This window comes from Microtus oregoni, unplaced genomic scaffold (genome assembly GCF_018167655.1).
Source record: "Microtus oregoni isolate MIOR12 unplaced genomic scaffold, Mior012 000037F_ref0000500, whole genome shotgun sequence".
NCBI lineage: Eukaryota > Metazoa > Chordata > Mammalia > Rodentia > Cricetidae > Microtus > Microtus oregoni.
The window spans coordinates 13,965,056-13,985,744 of record NW_024543096.1 but is presented as its reverse complement, the minus strand read 5'-3'; the positions used below and the strand labels follow the sequence as shown (position 1 = coordinate 13,985,744).

The following is a 20,689-nucleotide window of genomic DNA, read 5'->3' as shown; positions in this document are numbered from 1 at the left end:
AGTACAATTAACTTATTACAAACTCACAATTTGTCATTGCAAATTCTAAATTAATGTGATATAACCAGAACTCAAAAAACACATTTTAGATGACTGTCCAAGCTACCTCAGAATCTCTCCACAATTAAGGTAATATAAGTGTGTGTGTGTGTGTGTGTGTGTGTGTGTACACACACAAGTGTGATGCTCAACCAGCCTCGTAGGTTTACAGACTGTCTAAAGTTCCTTCTATCTTCAGAGATGTGTGTGCGCTCACAACTCAGAAGAATTACAGCAACATACAGAACTTGATCATCAGATACCATAATAAATACAATTGGTGAAAACAGAGCAATCCGGCACCTTGATGGGGCAGAAAAAGAAACCGAAGGCAATCTGGTCACTTTATAGCCCAACAGTTTTCTCTCCTGTCTGAGTCACTCCACTACTGGGAGCAGCTGGCTCTCTCAGCATCAGTTTCCTACCTTCCTGTCCCTTAAAGCTGTTGCAATTCCACGCTAGAAATGTCCTCAGGAACTAGGAATTGCTTCCAACTTTCCCTCACTGGCATCTTCATCTCCATTTTTAGTATTTACAGAAATGGTTTCAGGTTTCAGGGCTAAAATGCTCTTTGGTTGGGGAAAACTGGACGGAACCCTTAGGAAAGGCAATGGCCACCCTGGGGCAGAGTCATACAAAGGTCAGGTAGAGCAAGCCCACAGCAGGGGTGGGGCTAAGGATCCTTCAGTCAAGACAGGAGCTTACCCAGGGAAAAGCAGGCTCACACACACTGTATACACCCAGTAACCAAAGTTTGGAGAGCTTTGATTCATACTGCATACTACATTCAAGAAAGTTCTATAGACCCCAACACCCCAAACACTACTTCCTTACTACAGAGTACCCCTCTGCTTTTCCCATGGTGGTGACAGAAACACTTCATGCCAATCACAAATGAACTGGGAAACATGCCTCACCACAGGGAACCAAATCTGTGCCTCTGTGACGGTTACTCCAGCAATAATCTTTCAAAATGAGGAAGCGGGGGTGGCTGGGAAAGTGTCAAATCAAACACCTCAGAGTTAGGTGGAGTGCGCTCATGTGGCCAGGATGGACTCCTGGTTTTGCGGTACCCAGGTGATCTTCACCACGGTTTTAACGATGGCTAGCAGCTACCATGTGCAGCTACTGAAACTGCATCTTAAAAGAGCTACCCTACTCCCATTTCAGATCTCAACACTGGTCAAGTCCCATAGAGAAACCCTGAGAAACAGTTACATCTAGTTGTGGAACTTGAATTTCTATTTCTTGATTTCGTGTGTGAAACCAATCATTCATGGGTCAATACACTGCCCCACTGAAGAATATGCAGAGAAGATAATTAACAAAATGCAAAATGTGAAAGTGATGGCATCTGGCTTTGGTTTTCAAAGTAAAAGAAACAGCAAAGGGGTTTCAGAAGTGGACAGGTTTGATGCCAACCAAGGAAATCACCTCCCTCTCCCCAGGCTTTGGATAGCCCCTCACTGCTATTCTGCAGTAGAGGTGCAAATCAGCAAGGGTGTGCCCTCCAATGAAATTTAACTGTAAAGGTTAACTGTACAACAGAGCTTTCAGGGAACACCTACAAAGTTCTGTTTTGACCACTTCTGATGCCCCTTACCTAGGGAAAAAAAAAAAAAACAAACATTTTAACCAGCAGTCACCTGGCTTATCTACCCTAAGAACAGCAAAGTGAAACTTCTTGGCCAAATTTTATGGAAACACATTAGCTAGAGAGAAAAGTTCTACCCTGAAGTCCTTCCATACTCCCTCAGGATGCCAGACGACTCCAAATATACAGAGTATTATTTTTGAGTTAAAGAACAGGCATATGGATAAAACTTGAAAAATTACTCAAATCTAAAAACAAATAAAAGACAAAACAAAAACTCAGGCAGTAAACACTCCATCACCAAGGAAGGCCAGGTACTAAACACGAGAGGAATTAAGAAGCCTTGGTGTCAGGCGTTCATGGAAAACGGCTGTGGCTAGATTACATGATAGTAACAGAGTAACTGCTGCAAAGAACTCTAGAAATGGGAAATTCCAGAAGAATATTCAAGAGGGTAACATCCCCAAGTCCTTATTTTCTGAATACCTGCTTCTACACGGTACTGAGACAAAAACTGACATAAATGTACAATGGAGTCAAACCAGAATAAGCCTTGTCAGGGCAGCTGCCCAAAGCAGTCAAGGACATTCAGGGTCAAGGTTACACTGAAGAGGAAGGCAGCAGAGACTCAGAGTTGGGGGCTGATCAAGACTCAACTTACTAGACCTGGATGGAGGTGGGGGTTCCTTGGACTTCCCACAGGGCAGGCAACCCTGATTGCTTTTCGGGCTGGGGGGGGGACTTAATTGGGGGAGGGGGAGGGAAATGGGAGGCGGTGGCGGGGAAGAGACAGAAATCTTTAATAAATAAATAAATTTAAAAAAATAAAATAAAATAAATTAAAAAAAAAAAGACTCCGCAGTTGCTCTACCTGCACCCAAGACAGAGTTCTTCAACTGCAATGGGCAACCAAAATAACAGGATTCAAAAGGAAATTCAAGTCTGCCCCCATCTAACTTACAGCTCTTTATTCTTCTAAGCAGTCTTTTCAAGATCCACACTTCATAGTGTAGCTCGGAGGGAAAAAAGTTCGGGCTGAAGCTGGAGCTCCTGCACATTTTCTTTCAGGATGAGGAGCCGATCTCTGGAGAGGCAGCAACAGAGACCAAGTCAGGCCTCCTCCACACTCCCACTTCCTCTGACTGCTTCTGCTCTTTTTGCTCCACGCCCTGCTGCGCCCCACCCCAGCTGTGTCCCTGACTTTAGAAGAGAGGAGCACCACCTGAGGGACCTCCTTAAGCCCCCTCCTTCCCCCACTCAACCTGCCACACAGGTCACCTGCAGAGCCTGCTCACCTGTCCTTCCTCTAGTATTAACTGTTTAGAGAGGAGGCTGTTCGTGGGTTTATCAAAAACAACAGCAATTTCAGGCAACATGGTATGGGACAAAACCTGGCTCAGGACTCAGGTTCAGGGTCCTGATTGCTCTTGTCTCAAAGTTAGGTATTTTTTTTAAGGGCTGTCTCATTTTCCTAGGAAGTCTGCATTGGGAGCTTAGTGGACCAGGACACTTTGATGATGGCTTCTCATTAGACTAAGAATCTGACTCTAGAACCCCAAGAGTTCATTTCATGAAAGTCATGAAAGAACATGAAAGACGTGAACAGAGTGTCCTCCAATAGACTCAGACTCAGGGTGCCCACAGCTGCACCCAATCCCCCTAACCTGCCTGATTAGAACACCTTTCTTACAGGGCATTGGGCAAGACAGAAAGTTACCTAATCCAGTCTTGCAATGTCTAGGTCAAGCAAGCAGGAGCAACCTAAAACCACGTAATAAACTAAACCCATGACATGCTGGTCGGTACCAGGAAAGGAACCGAGCTTCCCTCTTCTTAAAAACACAAACTCTTGTCTCCATTTTCTCTGTGAAGGCATCTTTGTGAAGACCGACATAAACAAGTAATGTGGTGATCTACAGTAACTCTTGTCTGCTATAATCAGTAGACCAACTGTTAAGCAAAGATAAGAGATCACTGAAATGATGAGGTGAGAAATGGAGCGTTCCCAGTGATTTATTCAATGAACCCTTCTTTTCCTCCCTCCCTCCCTCTCTCTTTCAAGACAGGGTCTCACTGGGCAGCTCTGCCAAACTGGCCCCAGGCTCACAGAGATCCTCCTGCCTCTGCCCCCAGAGTGATAGGACTTATGATATACACTACCATGCCCAGCAACTTTTGATATTATAAATGTTTTCCACTGAGCTGAAATAGCTGGGAAAGTAAGATTTCAAAGCTATGTGAGTGTGCTGGCTAGTTTTATATCAATTTGTCACAATTTGTCACCAGCTAGAGACATACGTGGGAAGAGGGAATCTTAATTGAGAAAATGCCTCCATATGATCGGCATGTAGGCAAGTCTGTGATGCATTTTCTTGGTCAGCAGGTGATGTGGAAGGGCTCACTCACTAGGGTGGTGGTGCCCCAGGGCAGGTGGTCCTGGGTGTTTTAGGAACACAGACTGAGCAACCCCAGAGAAGTAAGCCAGCAAGCAGTGATCCTCTTCAGTTTAGGCCCTCAGGTTCCTGCCCTGAGTTCTCCCAGGGCAGGGCGATGAGGTGTAACTGTGAGCTGAGAGAAATTCCTTCTTTCCCTTGAACTTTTGTTCAAGGTGTTTTCATACAACAATAGAACTCCAAATAAGACTTACTGCGGGAAATTTGTCTGCATTGATACTCGAGACTTCCAATAAAGTTAAACCTTGAATCAAAGGACAGAGTCAATGTTCATAGCTGGCCAGAATTTGCCATAGAGATGTTGAAGGATCAGAGTGTCAGATAGAGATTCACAGGAAGTAACAGGGAAGGATTTAGAGATCTGAGGGCTTTCCAGTCTGAGAAACATGGAGAATAGGGTCAGCTGATAGTTTCTCAGCTACTTTTTTAATTTATCAGGTTTTTATCCCAATTTCTGACTCCAGGTTTTATTAATAATAGAATAACTTAGATAAAATACATTGGTTATTTTGGAATTGTAAAAAATAGTTGGAAATTCTTGTGAATGTGTAAACAGAGAGTGGAAACAATACCTATTCCTGATAACCCAGTAAAAGTTCGCACATCTATGACCCCAGTATCCAGGGCAGGGATGGAGGCAACAACCAGGAAGATTCCCAGGACTGGTCAGCTACCTAGTCAATCTGCCAGGCTCCGTGAGAAACCACACCAGAAAGCACGGGAGGAAGGGAGACAAAGAGGGACAAGGATAGAGTCTGACTGAGAAGTGTTTGCAAGGCCAGCTTGAGTAAATGCACCCTCGTCATCTCAAAAGGGACTTTAAGTTACTACTCCTGGGTCTAATAAGTAATTAAGTGCTACTAGCAAGTAAGTCTGGCAAAAGCTTAATTCGGTTTTAATTTCTCTCCAGTTCTTGCTGGGAGAAGGGTTAAACCATCTAAGATGGTAAGACACCGTCCTCAGGGCCATGAGTATGAAGAACACAGAAATGGCAACAATCGTTAGGGAGCCACATTTAACTCACTGAACAACAACTGATTATCAGGCACTGAGCTATATATACCTTTTAGGAGCCTGTTTATAATTGCTTCCTAATTCTGATGCCAAATCCAATGACAAGAGTGACTGGGGATGTTCATTCGCTCTGTCAAGTCATCAAAGTAGTCAATGTGTGTCTGGGTATTTACCGGGATACCAGTCATTCTGTGAACGCCATAGATTTTAAACGGAGGGAAAACGACACTTAGGAAACAGCAAGAAAGAATGTGGGCTTAAAAGGCAACTTACAACAGGGTGAGTATCAGAATCTATGGAAAGCCTTCCCTGTGGTCTTGTGTATCTCACACGAATTCAAAGTAAGTGACTCTCATAGCATGTCCTGCAGCATCAGCAACAGCCCAGGTCCGCTGCAGCAGAAACTCCAAGTGCAGGGCCAACTATTTAAAACCCATACAGATGAATCTAACAGACACTAATGGCTCTTCTGACATACAAGTCATACGGTGATATACTAAAGCCCCATCATAACTGTAAATATGAAAATACGGTGTGGATTTAGATTTACAAAAGTTAACAAAAACATCAAAGTTCATTTCTCCTTAGCTACAGAAATAATTCTGCACTTCGACATCCCCAAACTGGGACATAACAGTTTATTTATCTTGTGGTAATAATAGTTCTAGGAAAATAAGAAAGATAACCTAAATATTCTAAATGCTAAAATATTCTAATTAAAATTGAAATGTCCAAAAATTTGGTATAAAATTTCAATGTAATGGGAGTGGTCTTAAATTTTGAAAGTCCCATTTGGAAATTATAAGTAGATGCCAAATTAATAAAAATAAGACTTGGGGCTAGGGAGATGGCTCAGTCAGTAAAGCCCTTGCCTTGAAAGTGTGAGCACCTACAATCAGATCCCCAAGACACATGTAAAAAGCCAGGAGTCTGAGACAGCCGTGTGGACAGCAGGGACAGATAGACCCCTAGAAGACATGACAGCTATGATGGCCTATGTTGTAAAGTTCCAGAACAATGAGAGGACAGATTGTCTCAAACAAAAAGGTAGAAGGTCCCTAGGAATTGACACCCCTGGTTGTTCTTGGGTCTCTACACTCACATGAACCACGCACAAGTGTATATACCCATGCATGCAAACACACACAGGAAATATGACTCAACAAAATACAAACTTAAGTATATTTAATTATAATTTCAGTTTTTACCAAATGTATTCTTTGCCTTATGAGATTATGCGTTGATTCACCCATCACCCAAAGTTCTTCCAGGGGAATTAAAGCATTTCTTAAGTCCTTGGAGTTTTGAATCCCCAGAGAGGGAAAAAATTCAAGGTAAAAGAAGAAACAAGGGAATCTTCCCAGCTGAGGAGTTACCACCCAGACTCCAACATCGAACAACACGAAGACAAAGCATTTCACAATTCCTTCTTCTGTGTCTTTTACACGAGGTGACGTGCATTTAGAAAATACTAGAAGCAGAGAGAGTGCAGTTAACTTGATACTGCTTACATCATCTGACACATGTCACTTCCAGGAGCGTTTCCAGTCTGCACATGTGCTGTGGCTCAAACTTTTAATTAGGCTGAAGAATCCTGCAGGCAGAGGCTCTAGTTAGATTTATGTAAAGCAGATGTGGCAAAGCTAAGCAAGTTATAGGATAGGCCCACAGACGGCGGCACTCCCCAGCAAGAGTTCCCACAGCATTCTTAAGTATATAAATAGCAGATCACAGAGCAGAAAGTCTCGAGGATTGGTGCCAAAAGTTTATTTTAAAACAGGGTGCTTACTCGTCTATGCTTTTGGGAATGCCTACTTTTATTCTTTCAAAACACACCTCTAGTACGCTGTGGAGTTTGAACTAAATATAAGCAGGCATTCTACTTCTCTGTGTTGCGTGGAATATTAGTTTAACTATGTAAAGATGTGTTGCATTTGTTTACCTTGCCTGCCTAAGGCACCTGATTGGTCTAATAAAAAGCTAAAGGGTCAACAGCTAGTCAGGTGGTATAGGCAGGAGTTGCAAGCCGGGGGAGTAAGTGGAGGAGGAATCTAGGTTCAAGAGAGACAGAGGGAAAGAAAAAGGAAGAAATTAAAAGAGATCCAGGGAGACAACAGGGCCAGTCAGACATGGAGGAAGCAGGAAAGTAGTGCATACAGAATCAAAGAAAGGTTAATAAAAAAAAAAAAAAAACCTCGAGGCAAAAGTTAGATGAAAAGGAACAGGTTAAATTGAGCTAGAGGGACAAGCCTAAGCTAAGGCCGATCACTCATAATTAATAATAAGTATCCGTGTCTTTATTTGGGAGCCGGTTGGCAGCCCAAAGAAAACCCCAACTACACCACTATTAACATATGAGCTGGCACAACTCTGAGAAACACCTTGTACATCCATCTGGGTATCTTCCTAAAGGATGGAGCTGTGTGTTTTACAGGAGACTACTTGGGCTGTATGACTGGAATGGACCGGGAGGTAGAGGGGATCCCATAAAGCGTGGGACCCAGGGAGGAAGAGGGGTCATCAGAAGGAGGGGCTTGAAGGAGAATCTGTAACTGAATCTGAACAGTCAAGGGATTTAACAGACTATTCAAATGACGGTTTCTAGACCAGGCACTACTGTGGGAACGAGGGGTCTACCTTATATCCGGGAGCGTACTGAGATGTTCTCCCCTCTAGTAATAGGAAGATAGACTCTAAAAGTCCAAGACTTAGAGCTAGCTGTTAATGAAACTGGCTTACCCACTGGATCCAGTACCTTATTTCTAGAACACTAGCAAGGTCCTTGCTTCGTTGTAACATCAGCCAAGCCCAGGTAAAACAGTGTCTAAAAGACGGTTGCTAATTTGTACTCATTCAGTGCTTCAAGTGTCATAATCTTAGCATTTTAAATCCAAGTGGATGACCTGCTAAATGCAGCAAGCCAAATTTTACTTTATTATATGTAGTTAAGTGCTTCCGCCCCTCAAAAAACCTTCAAATAAGAATGTAATGGAGATTTGATGATGCTTAAACCTTATGCAGACACTGCCCAATGCCAGCACATAAGACCCCTAAAGTACACACTGAAGAAAGTCCCTGGGCTATTGCAAATGACCCTGCATCTTTAACAATACCAGGTAGTGAAAAGTAATATGTCTTGGACAAGAAAGCCTTCCCTAGGCAAACATCAGCAAGATGTCACTGTCTGCTGAGAGAATATAAAAGCCAATAAGGCGGCTCAGCACCTAAAAGCACTTCCTCCACGAGCCGGACCCGAGTTCAAGTTCCAGAGCCTACAGTAGGAGAGAACCAACTTATCAACATTGTCCTCCGACCCCTACAGGTACACTGACATCATGTCTATGTGACACAATAGCAAATGGAACCAAGTTTAGAAACTGTTTCAGAATAGGCACGAGTTACATTAAAGTAACAGCCATGCATTTCTAGAACATAAAGCTATACAATTTTGTCCTGCTCATGGAAGTGTTTAAATTTCCCTCTTCAACAAAACAACATCAGATGGCAACAAAGGAGTATGGAAGCCCTGGGGCACAGCCAGCTCGCAGGCCCTGCAGCAATGCTTGGGGCTCAGGCTCCATGGGCTGCACATGTGCCAGAGACGGTTGTCAGCAGGGGGATGAGCAGCTGCTCCAGGAGAACAAGCAGGAGGCTGCGGAGATGCTAAAGCACCACTCTGAGTAATGCGGCATCTGGGGAATGCTGAGAAACAGAAGCACACAAACCAACTTGGCATGGGGCTATTAGAAATGAAATGGTTCATTTAAGTGACGTCAGTGGGTGCCCAGAGGAGGACAGGAAGGCAGCGCTACAGGGCAACAACCAGTGTTGGGCTTTTTTATTGTTTTATTATGTGAAGGTTCTTGCTGGTAATATTGGTCTTTGGTAATATATATCAGAAATCCAACAGTCCACTGGGACTACAGCCCAGGGAGTAGCCCCGCGAGCCCAGCAAACAGGGAAGGCTGCCGAAAAGATAGCAGTGTTCGTGGAGAGCTGCTGAGCTGGAGTCCTCCTTAGGGTGTTTCCAAGGGGTCTGTTGTCCTAGCCCAGCCTCGAATCCATCTGTGTTCAGGTTTAGAAGCCATTAGAAATATTCCCAGGTTGCTGAGGTCTCAAATAAAGCAACTGCCCTGCAAAATGACTCCCAGCATCATCAGCAGAAACCAAGCAAGATGGTTGGGCATGAAGACTTGGGTCTGTCATAACTCCCTGGACCCGGGGACTAGATGTTCCTAACAGTCCAGCTGCCATGGAGGCTCCTTCTCCCTTGCCCACCTGCCCTCCCAGAATCCGTTCCCATGTTCAAGACCCACAGTTCTGGGTCAAACATGTAGGAAAGCTGTCACCGACTTGTTTAATGTCATAGATCTGACTTGGACAAACGGAGGCCATTACCAATCCTCAGCAGGCTTCCATTTTCCTGGGCACTGGCGTTAAGTTAAATAAGCACTGCATTTTCTGTTGCCCAGCGAAACCAAATATCTGTAAACACAGACAGCTTCTGTGCCTTTTCTTTACAGAACTTGGGTTTTTAACGAGGATGGGTTTTCTTTATTTGTTGCTATTATGCATGTTTACCAAAGAACAAAAATATATTTTAAGGCCACAAAAAATTCTGCATGCTTAATAATAATCTTGACTGGTATAATTCAACAAGGCTGTCATTGCTGCAGTTCTCTGGATAATTGTTCTCTACAGAAACAAGCACACTGACGAAGGCCTTCGTATTCGCTACTGTCAGGAGGGTGTGCTGCACTGCGGTTAGGACGTCCCCGCTTCCGCAGCACAAGAGAAACGATGCCAGTGCTGGAAACAGGCAATTAGAAAACAAACACGCGAGATTAGCCAGCCCTGATCATTTGCGAATGCAAATGCACTATATTCCCTTACGTACTGTCCGTGAGAGTGCCATCAACTTACTTACTGCACAAGATGACTCTTGCCCGCTTTCCGTTCAGTTAACACACTACCTACAACACCTCAGAATTTCTGGGAGATTACCATCTTACCTTCTGATCTACGCTGCTGCCCATGGTTAACGCAGTGAGAGATTGGGAAATCGCGTCTAGAGGATGGGATGTCTCATTCTTTCATCCCTCTTCCTAAACCCACTGTAGTTAGCAACGCTCCCACATCCTTCTATACAAGGAGTCTGAAGCTCATTTATGAGCAAGGGCTGCTTTTGCTTGATCCAAGTATTGCCAGTATCTTTTTCTTTCTAGAAATAATTGACCTCACTTTGACTGAGTAGCCGCAGAGTAAATACAACACTATGATTTAGTACACACTGTCACAAAGTCAAGCGGTTCAAACCATAGAAAGAGTCAGTGGTGCTGTTCTTGGCCAACCACACCAACACGAATGTCTGTCCACACCAGGAGACTCAGGCCTAACTATCCTTCAGGGCTGGCAGAACGCTGACCTCAGTTCTTCTAACTCATGAAGGTATACACATTACATGTTTTCTCCCCAAACTCGGCAGTTTCTCTCTAGACAGAGACAGAACTGGGCCGGTAAGGAACTACCCTCTACTAATGAGCAGGGAGACCTGGCAAGGTGGGTCGCAGGTACTGGGCAACACAGCAGGCTGAGCTGCAGGCCTTATTCTGGGTTGAGTGGGGGAGTCCTCTGGGACACTGGGCATTGGGATTGACAGATGAGTACTTGGGCAATGGTGTTCCTATACTTGAAGGGTCATTGCAAAATGGGCCAGTTTTTCTCTCTAAAAATGCCAGTACTCTGGGGGCTAATATGAGAGGATTGAGAATTCAAGGCCACTATGGGCAATGCTACAAGTTCAAGGCCAGCCTGGGCTAGTACTGAGATATTCTCCCCTAACACAAAACAAAACCAACAAAAAGGCCAAATGGACTGAGTAGTTGTCAGCATTTAAAATTAAGTTTCATCAATTCCCAGTCGATAACCACTTGCAGTGAAAACTTCTGTCCAAAGGAGTCCCGCTGGGGAAAGAAACTACTTTTTTTTTTTTTTTTGATTTTTCGAGACAGGGTTACGAATAGGCTGCTTGCCCAGCAGTAGATGGTGGACAGAAAACCAAGTCATGAGCATCTCTGGAGGGTCCTTGTCTCATGCATCATGTTAGGGCTTTTCCTTTTTCTATATTTTTAAATTTTCTTACTATTTTTCATTTTTATTTTTCTCTTCTTGTTATTATAATTTTTTAATTTTTTCTTTAGGTCCTTCTCATATTCCTTATGGCTTCCACTTTAGTGTTTCCACAGGACTCCTGAGTATGCAATGAGTGGGTTCCTGTTTCTTGTGCCTTCTCTTGGGTTCTTTTCCTTCTGTTTGTTTTGTCCAGTTTCAATCTGTTAGTTTTGTTTTATCTTATCATATCATATCATTTTTATTTTATTGTTATCCTTTAGAAGCCTGTTCTGTTTTCTAAGGAGAGACAGGAATGGATTCGGATGGGAGTTGAGGGATGGAGGAACTGGGATGATTAGTGGGATGTAAAACCATAATCAGAAAATGATGGAGGAAGGTCATTGGCTAATAAAGGAACTGCCTTGGCCCATTTTATTGGTTAGAGGATAGGTGGGAGGAGTAAACAGAACAAAATGCTGGGAGGAAGAGTAAGTGAGGTCAGAGACTCGACAGCTCTCCTCTCAGGAGCAGACGCCTGAGAGAGACGCCATGCCCCGCTCCCGGGATGAAGCTCCGACCCAGGATGGACATAGGCTAGAATCTCCCCGGTAAGCGCACCTAGGGGTGCTACACACAGATGATTAGAAATGGGCTAAATTAATATGTGAGAATTTGCCTAGAAGAGAATGGGCCAAGCAGTGTTTAAATGAATACAGTTTGTGTGTTGTTATTTCGGGGCATAAGCTAGCCGAGCAGGCGGCCGGGGTGCTGGGGATGCAGCCCCGCCGCTCATATTGCTACAAGAAAATACTATGTGAGGAGAAACACTATTTTCAATAAAAGTGGAAGAATGGAATTTCATGAGCTGGACATGGTGTCCTAAGTCTTTAACCCCATCACTGTAGAGGTGATATGAGACCCTATCCCAAACTAAACTAACAAAGCTCTGCAAGCTTTCCCCTTAACCACCAAGATGTGGGATCCCCTTCTGTACATGAGCTGCTTTTATTGGTTAATGAATAAAGCTGCTTTGGCCTATGGCAGTGCAGAATATAGCCAGACTGGAAGAGATATATATATAGAGAGAGTAGGTGGGGTTAAGAAGATGCCATGTAGCTGCCAAAGGAGGACACCAGAGCCACAAAAGCCACAGCATCATGGCGACACACAGATTAATGGAAATGGGTTAATATAAGATGTAAGAGTTAGCTAAGAGTACACCTAAGCTATTGGTCGAGCTGTGTAATTAATATAGCTTCTGTGTGATTATTCGGGTGTGGGCGGCAGGTAATGAACAAAGCAGTCTCCGCTAACAAAATGGCATCCAACAGCAGTAGGGTTCTGGCATCCTTCTCCTTCGGTAGTTACATGGCATCTCCTTGACTCTACCTATTCTCTCTATATATATTTCTTCCAACCTGGAATATTCTGCCCTGCCACAGGCCAAAGCAGCTTTATGCATTAATCGATAAAAGCAACACATATCCAGAAGGGCTTCCCACATCACCACCACAGCAAACTACTCAATGGCAGGGAACCTGGAGGGGTGCTGAGGCCCCTCCTAGAGGCGCCACAATAAGGCTCCTTGACTGGACTGCCCTGTACCACATGCTTCGGACCTGCTGGGGTTACAGAGCACTGGGAGGCTACTCCAGTACCACAGGCTATGTTAGGGCGCTCCCTTCTCTGTGCTCACACCACCACAGTGTGCCATGCAGCACACAGCTGCGCCTGGCACTACTTCAGCAACACAAGCATTTCTCCCTCTAGTCCCAGCAGAATCCACTGTTTCAGATGACGGCATGGAGCGGGAGTGTGTACCGGGAATGTGTACCAGGAGTATGTACTAGCAAAGCACAGAGTCAAGGGGCCTGAGTAGCAAAGCTTCTCTGCCTCCTAACCTGCCTCAGTTTAACAGTGCAGCATCCCCAGAAGCATCCTCTTGATGGCTACCAAGCCACCATCAGCACGGTAAAACTAGATTCCTACTAAGGTAACGCTAAAAAGAAAAATGGTAACCAACCAACAAACAAAATCATATTTAACAATGGTTACCCTTTTCAGATGACCATGTAAACCAATAACATCATAAAATGTTAAGTGTTATTAGACAAACTCATGTGACTTTTATACTTAGATATAGTTGTGCTTATTTCAAGTCACTGTAAAATCCTAATTTAAATTCATATTCATCTAAAAACATATGAAAGGCCACTCAAGCTAAAGTCCCTGGCCCCGTCCTCACTAAAAGCCATCCCCCATTCATCTTTTATGCCTTATGCTCATATTCTTTCCTCATACTTTCTACCATATTCCAAATTAAATATATAATATCGAGCTCTCCCCTCCCTTATGTTTCATTGGCTTGTCTTTTTTGGTTGAGCGTTCAGTGAATAAGCACTGCTGACCTGGTATTTTGTCACATGGTAACCATATTCTATGTGAGATGCTGGCTTCCACCTTTATCCCTGGAAGATTAATGCTCCAACGGCAACATCAGCAACTGTTGATTGAATGTTTCCTATGAATCTGCAGCACTAAGCACTGTGCCGCTTTTATTACTTAATACTCAAGGCAAACTCAGTTACACATTATCTTTACTGCACAGTTGAGAACACAGAGTCAGAAAGGTAAATAACGGGCTTAAGGTCACACAGGTAGGAAGTGACTAAGCCAGGGCTGACGCCTGGTGCCCAAAGCCCTAACCAACCCTCCCCATCACCCTACCCCAGTCAGCTTCCAGAAAGAAAAAGAGACCTTAAAACAAACAAACAGAGGGAAAAGGGTTTTAAGAGAGCTTAACTCCTCAAATCAGTATTTATTTTCTCTGTGGGACTTAGGATTTCTCTGCACTGGGCAAGAAAAAGCAAAGAAACTAAAGAGGAAAGGGAAGAGGAAAGGGAAAGGGGAGTTGGACGTGTAAACTAGGCAAAAGAACAAGGGCAGAGCAAGGCCCTTCAGAAACACAGGGATACAAATGAGGCCTCCAGGACAGAGACACACTGTGGTCATCTAAAAAGTCACTGACTGAGCCAAGGTTTGGGGTGCTTGTGACCCCAGTGGACACTGCCATAGGAGCAAGTTTGCAGCCAGGCTTCTCCACAGTGAGTAACAAGCAGTCAGAGCTATACAGCAAGAAAAGAATAGCTAAAAATGTAATTTAAAATTGTATAGTGTTTTAGAGTCGAAGATGTAGCTAAGTGATAGAACACAGACTTAGCACACACCAGGTTTGGTCCCTAAGGTCCTCCGGCCAACATAAAGAAAATAAAAAATTGTAACTGTACTTAGGCTAACACCACTGACTTGGTGAAGCAGAGATGCCTACACACACACACACCCTCTCTTTCAAGTGCAGGATGGGGCATGCCTAGAAGACTGTGGGAACTGTACAGACTAGCAGAGACAATCTTGTCTGCTTGTATTTCCTTATAGTACACTGGAAGCGAGGAGCCAAAGGAGAGTGTGTCTTCCTCCAAGTTTTTGGTGCTTTCTGTCAACTTTCTCTAGGAGTTAAGTAACCTTCCAAGTTATCACCCTACTCACCTGAGAGTCCCTGACTCTTTGTACTCTCTATCAGTCTGTGACAAATGTCACTTCGCTTCAGCTTTTTTCTTTGACTACTATTAACGCAGAACATTTAAAGTGGCAATTTATTTTACCCCACTGGACATTTTCAAAACCCCACAGCTAAATAATGCCCTTTCTTTATGGATGTGAAAAGAAAACTAGGCTCAAAATATTTAATATATCTGTCTAAACTTATTTAGCAAACAAACAGCAAAACAATTTATCTCTTTGTTTTCCAAGGTATTGTTTATTTACAAATCAAAATAGCTAGTAAGTGAATTTTACTTATAACGAAAATATTTAATACCTTGAAATATCTTTGTAGTTGGTTTAGAAAAAGTGCTATTAAAAATCTAGATAAGAAGAAATTAAATAATGAAAGTGATTTATTACCATATTAAAGTGTTTTTAATACCTGTGATTGCCTAGTTCATACATTCTGCCCCAAAACAAACCATCCTACTGTTATTAATCATTGCTTCAGACACATGGAGTCTATATTTTGCTCATCTATTTTTACATAATTGAGACATTTTAAATTACTTTTTCATACCATTACAAACAACTATCGTTTATGGAACATTTGGGCCCAGTTCACGTGTCCACTAGATGTCAGGTAAGACTGTACAAGGGTCACGTCTGTTAGCGTTAAGTCAGTCTTTCCAGTTCTATGCAGTTGCCCCGAGGTGAACTGGCTTTCATAATTCACCTAACGAAGTGAATGCCCTCTCGTCCTCAAGTGCTGAGGACAGGAAAATCTCGTGTGGTGTGATAGATGAACATCTCAACTGAAGGAAGCGCAGTGAGGAACACGCTGAGTGCAAACAGCCTTTCCCTCTTCATCCGTGAATCACTTAAAATCCCGAACTTTTAAAAAGAAAATGATTCAACTTCTATAATAGCAAGAGTCTGCCTATGTCCTGCTAAGTCTGAAAATGTCAGCTGTTTAAGTGAGTTTGTACCCTGGATTCTGTGCCTTTCTTCCCCAACGACCAAGAACCTAGAAAACAGTCAATAATCCCATTGGAGAATGAAGGGTTTTCTTGGCCAGAGTTTTCACTGTTTTGATAAACTCCATGACCAAAAGCAAACTGAGGGTTTATTTTATCTTACACGTCCATGGAACAGTCCATCACTAAAGGAAGTCGGCCCAGGAACTCAAGCAGAGCAGAAACCTGAAGGCCGGAGCTTACACAGAGTCCATGAAGGAGTGCGGCTTACTGGCTTGTTCAGCCTGCTTTCCTTAAACAGCCCAGGCCCACCAGCCCAGGACCGTGCAGTGGGCGGGAATCAAATCAAGAAAATGCCCTACAGATTTGCCTACAAACAACCTGATAGAGAGTTCTTTTCTCAATAAGGTTCAGGCCTTTTCTCAATTGAGGTTCCTCTTCCCGGATAACTCTAGTTTGTGTCAACAAACAAACAACAAACAGGGCAAAGATGGAGGGAAGGGATCTGTCTGGAGTAGGGCATTCAGACAAAAGAAAATAAAAGCAACAGACCTTGCTGAGGAGCCAGCACTCCTGAAATGTCAAAGGAACAGTTTGCAGATGATAATCAAAAGGCTGGCCAAGGTTCACCACGGCAACCTCCAGCAACCTCCCAGCACTGGCTAGACATCTGGAGGGACCAGATGTCCAGAGACCTTCTCAACCCAAATCTACTCACAGCACTGTATCCTAACATGCAGGAAAATGTCAGAGACCATTAGTTGTCGACCAAAGGTTACATCAGTACAATGGTTCTGTGCAGCAGGCCCAGAGAGCCACTGTGACAGGCTAGAGGGAAAGCAGAGGGCCACCCTTAAGGCACACGTCAAAAGAAAGCATAGTAGACCTCACTGAATGGCTGGAAACAGGTTCTATTGGCTAAAGGAGGGTACAGGAAGAGTTGGCCATGGAACACAGAAAAATGAAGAAAATGTGAAAAATATTTCCATTAGGGGGAAAAGCACTTGCACTAAAAATCAATTAATTAATCAATTAAAAATTAAAAGACTGTCTGGCTTATTGTTCTATGTAATATTGTCAAAACAATATAGAAAGAAATCAGTGCTTAAGAATTATGATGTATCATTATTAGGGAACCCGCAGGAAATGCGGTATAAGGCAGAAATTTCCACCTTGTACCACAAAGGGATTAAATGATTTAAATTTGATGCTTCAGCAAATGGCATAGCCATGTGATTAGAGAATAAAGAGAAGAGTAATGGAAAATTCAATTGTATAACACTTGATCAAAAAAGAATGAAGCGAGGCCTTAAAAGAACAGTTAAACTTTAGTATTGTATGCCTTTCAGTAGTATTTTAATTACACCTATTCATTAAAATTTAAGCTTAGTAATAGAAGTAATAGCCAATATAAAAGAGGAACAGTTCTGAAAATGTGTATTATGCATAGGGAGGAAATCAAAGCCATGTGTAAAGGCCATACCTATGCAGCGGATCCCATTTTCATCAAGAAACAAAACAAATGCTATTTTTAAGTAGTGAAACTGCAGGGACTCCATCTTTCTCATTATTCCACATTTTCTACTGTCAGCACATGCAACATTTTTATAAGCAGAAAAAAATGTACCCTATGAAAGTCAGCAGAAGAAAGGGCTCAGCTAGAAACAGTTAAGAGGAGTAGGAAAAATGAAAGGAAACGGGAACCTAGTGTCCTGGCGGGCAAAGGACAAACTCACCAGGGAGGGGGTGTCTGAGGCCTTGCTCAGAGAAGAACTAAGGGGTCTTCAGAAGCTCTTGGGCAGGTGGGAGGTGCAGGGCTGAGCCCGGAGAAGGACACTTCCCAGGGGAGGGGCTTGGGGGCCAGGACTAGGAAGGTGACGGTAGACTACTGATGTTAAACTCTGTGGGAGAGAAGATGTCTAAGAAGAAACCAACAGAGAAAAAGTAATTAAGGATAAAGATGAGTTTCCAGTTGTGTTTTTATTGTGGTTATTTTTTAAGGATAGCTTGAAGTAAGCTATTGTTTGGAAGAAAGTGTGAAAGCTTTGTAATTCAGAATTCTCCATTTAATACTCATGCAGTTCTGGTTTGTGGGACTTCTGAAACAATGGCTATGTGCTTCCGGTATAATTCCAATAGAAGCACTTACATTACTGAAAGGAAGATCCCTTTGAAGGATGGCAAAAGGTTTCGAAATTATGTCACAATGTTTGTTTTTCTGTTCAAGGATGCTTTTTGGAAAATAACTATTCAGTATACAAAAGACGCATAAAAGTAAGTATGGATTGGAACAGGTTCATGAGTAACAGAACAGCCAGCACAAGACGGAAATCGGCGGGCTTGCTGGCCTCATTCTGGACAACGGAGCCACAGCAGGCAGACACTGCAGTAATGTGATACGGACTCTAAGTGGCAGAGAGCTAAACTGTTAAGAGGGAAAACTACGAAGTAAAGAGAGCTCTGAGTGGGGATGAGAGGTGGAGTGTGTCTAACAGGTACAAGGCTGGGGGGTGCAGCCTCCAGCACTGCAAAATCAAAAGAAAGAAAAGGAAAAGAAAACCCAGAAAAGCATCTTAGAGACCCAGGGGAGAGAAGAATATGATTAAAACCTATTTGTTTGGTGAGAAGTGTCACCCCAGCCCCCTGGTACCCCTATACCCAGAGAGTCTGGAATGTTTGGGTTAAGGCTTCACCCCAGCACTGGCATCCATATATCCAAGGAGTCTGGAATCTTTGAGTGGAAAGTTCCACCTCAAGGCCCCTCCCCTGGGAGTTGCCGCAGTACAGACCCCACCTCTGAGAAAGCCTGCCAAATGGTAAACCCTCCCCAGAGAGGGTCAAGACCACTCCCACAGGCAATTTAAACTGCCCTCCAGAGAATGAACATGTGGTCTTTCCAGTCTTCCTTTCCCTTCTCCATGGTTTTCCTGGTCTTCCTTCTCATCTCCATCCCTGGGGGGCGGCCACCCAGGAGTGCTGGCATCCATTAAACCTGGGTTTTTTTTTAATTCAGTTTGATTTGGATTATTGCGTTGGTGGAGAGTTTGTTGGGCTGTAAAAACTTTTCACTATTAGCCACCTCCAAGGGAAAGAGTGGAAAGAAAAAAGAAAAATTTTTGAAAGCACATATGAATAAGTTTTCTGTAGATGAAGGAGTAAAACGCCTTACATTAGGACAAATACTCAGAACACACAGACTTCTCTAAAGTCAACATAAGACCTATGGAATCTATCAGGAAAGTAAAGAAAAACCATGAACAAAAATATACAGAAGAGGATAATAATAACAAGCAGATGAAGAGACATGGGACTACATTAACAATCAAGGCAACATAAAAAGAAAATGAAACCATTATACTTGGGAGGTTGGTCAAAACATCCCAAGTGTTGTTGGAAGGGTACAGGAGCACACAGACACACTACCACTCCAGAGAGCCCAGGAAGTGCTCACGTGAATTAAAGTATGCAAACTCTATGATCCAGCACTGTTCCAATGAAACTGTCACACAGCTACCAAGAGTTCAAGCAGCCTTCTTAGCAGTGACTGGATGTGGGAGCAAACTCAACATCCATGACAGAAGTGGTAGAAAGAAAAAATTGTATGCACATCTATCTGAGAAACTGAACTGTGGTCACAAACAGCAAGTTAATTAGACACAAAAGCCAGGATGAATTTCGGAAATAAACTGGTGAGTGGAGAACATTTACTGAACGAGAACATCTATGTGATAATTTACATGCCATGAAATACCTAGCATGCAAGAGTACACACCACGTCAGAAACGAAGAGATTACTGGTTATTCTAAAAGTGCCCTTAATGCATACCGTCTGAGAGTAGACACTACAAAGAACACAGTAGCCATCAGAGCAAGCACCCACAAAGCTACAGCTGATGCAGAGAGCGAGGATAATAGGCAGTAGAGGCGACACCGGCTCGGGCCTGAAGAGGACAGAGCTGTGAAGTAACACTTCCTAAAGGAGCAGGGAGAACCAGACACGGAGACAGACGGAAGCTCGCGGCCCCTCAGGAAGGATCCAGATGCTGGAAACCGTTCTCCACATGTCACTTCTTTACCCCAACTTGCTATCAACCCATTCCTAAACGTCCATTATCTGAAAAGTCAGCAGTTTTCACCGCTTAAAGTCCAAAACGCTTTTTAAAAATAGCATTTAAAGTAGAAACTGCTAGAGACTTCCAGAAAGTATGAGAGAGACACACCACCTTCACTTATGTATCCTTTAACTCACAAAAGTCCAGAAGTGCGATTTTTCTTATGGCTATTACAGTTGCTTCCCCCGCAAATCTCAGTTTTGTGTCCCTCCTGTCACAGCCTCATGGGAAACACAGAGGGACACCTAAAACACCCACGCTTCGGTGTGATCACATTTGTGCCCACTGATCTGCTGGCACAGGAACTGTTTATAAGATAAATTTACACGTTTTGGCTACAAACACCCCAATTTCACCCTTCAGAAAACCCTAGGTAGATGCCATCTGTTATCCAAAGATCTGCACACCTTAAAATTGGATGACAATTTTCAGTAATTGCCACTGTTTGATCTAGCATTTCTAATTCCTTTTAAAAGGACATTGCGAGAATAAGGCTTACTGATGACTGAGGGTTGATTGAATACGACTGTCCCCACTGGTAAGAGTGGAGAGGGGAGAGGGGTGAGCAGCAGGGCTGTGCCCAGGGTTACTATGGAGCCTATTAGAAAGTCACATAAGAGACCAAGCTCCCTCTATCCTATGATCTTCCTACTATCTTACTTAAGTTTCAGAGGCTATCTTTGTGTTTTAAACATGCATATCTTTGTTGTGTTTGACAAACACAGCTTCTAAATTTATTTACACAGACCCCCAATGGCAGGGAAAAGCGGGAAACCACACCAATCAAATGGGGCCTGCGTTCAGCAAATGAGTACCATTCAGCATGTGATATTCTGACCGTGAAAA

General features: G+C 43.3%; 1 protein-coding gene across 12 annotated transcripts in view; it reads right to left on the bottom strand.

Annotated features, from left to right (window-relative positions):
* Positions 1 to 20,689, bottom strand: part of Pkp4 (plakophilin 4) — a 213,896-nt gene that overhangs the window by 163,819 nt on the left and 29,388 nt on the right. Inside the window, exon 1 of one of the 12 annotated variants that reach the window (XM_041631441.1) lies at positions 2,595 to 2,611. The exons of the other annotated variants lie outside the window; for them this stretch is intronic. The gene's annotated coding sequence lies outside the window, so the exon portion shown is untranslated. Of the gene's footprint in view, positions 1 to 2,594; positions 2,612 to 20,689 lie in introns of those variants that run through there. 12 annotated transcript variants of the gene reach the window in all.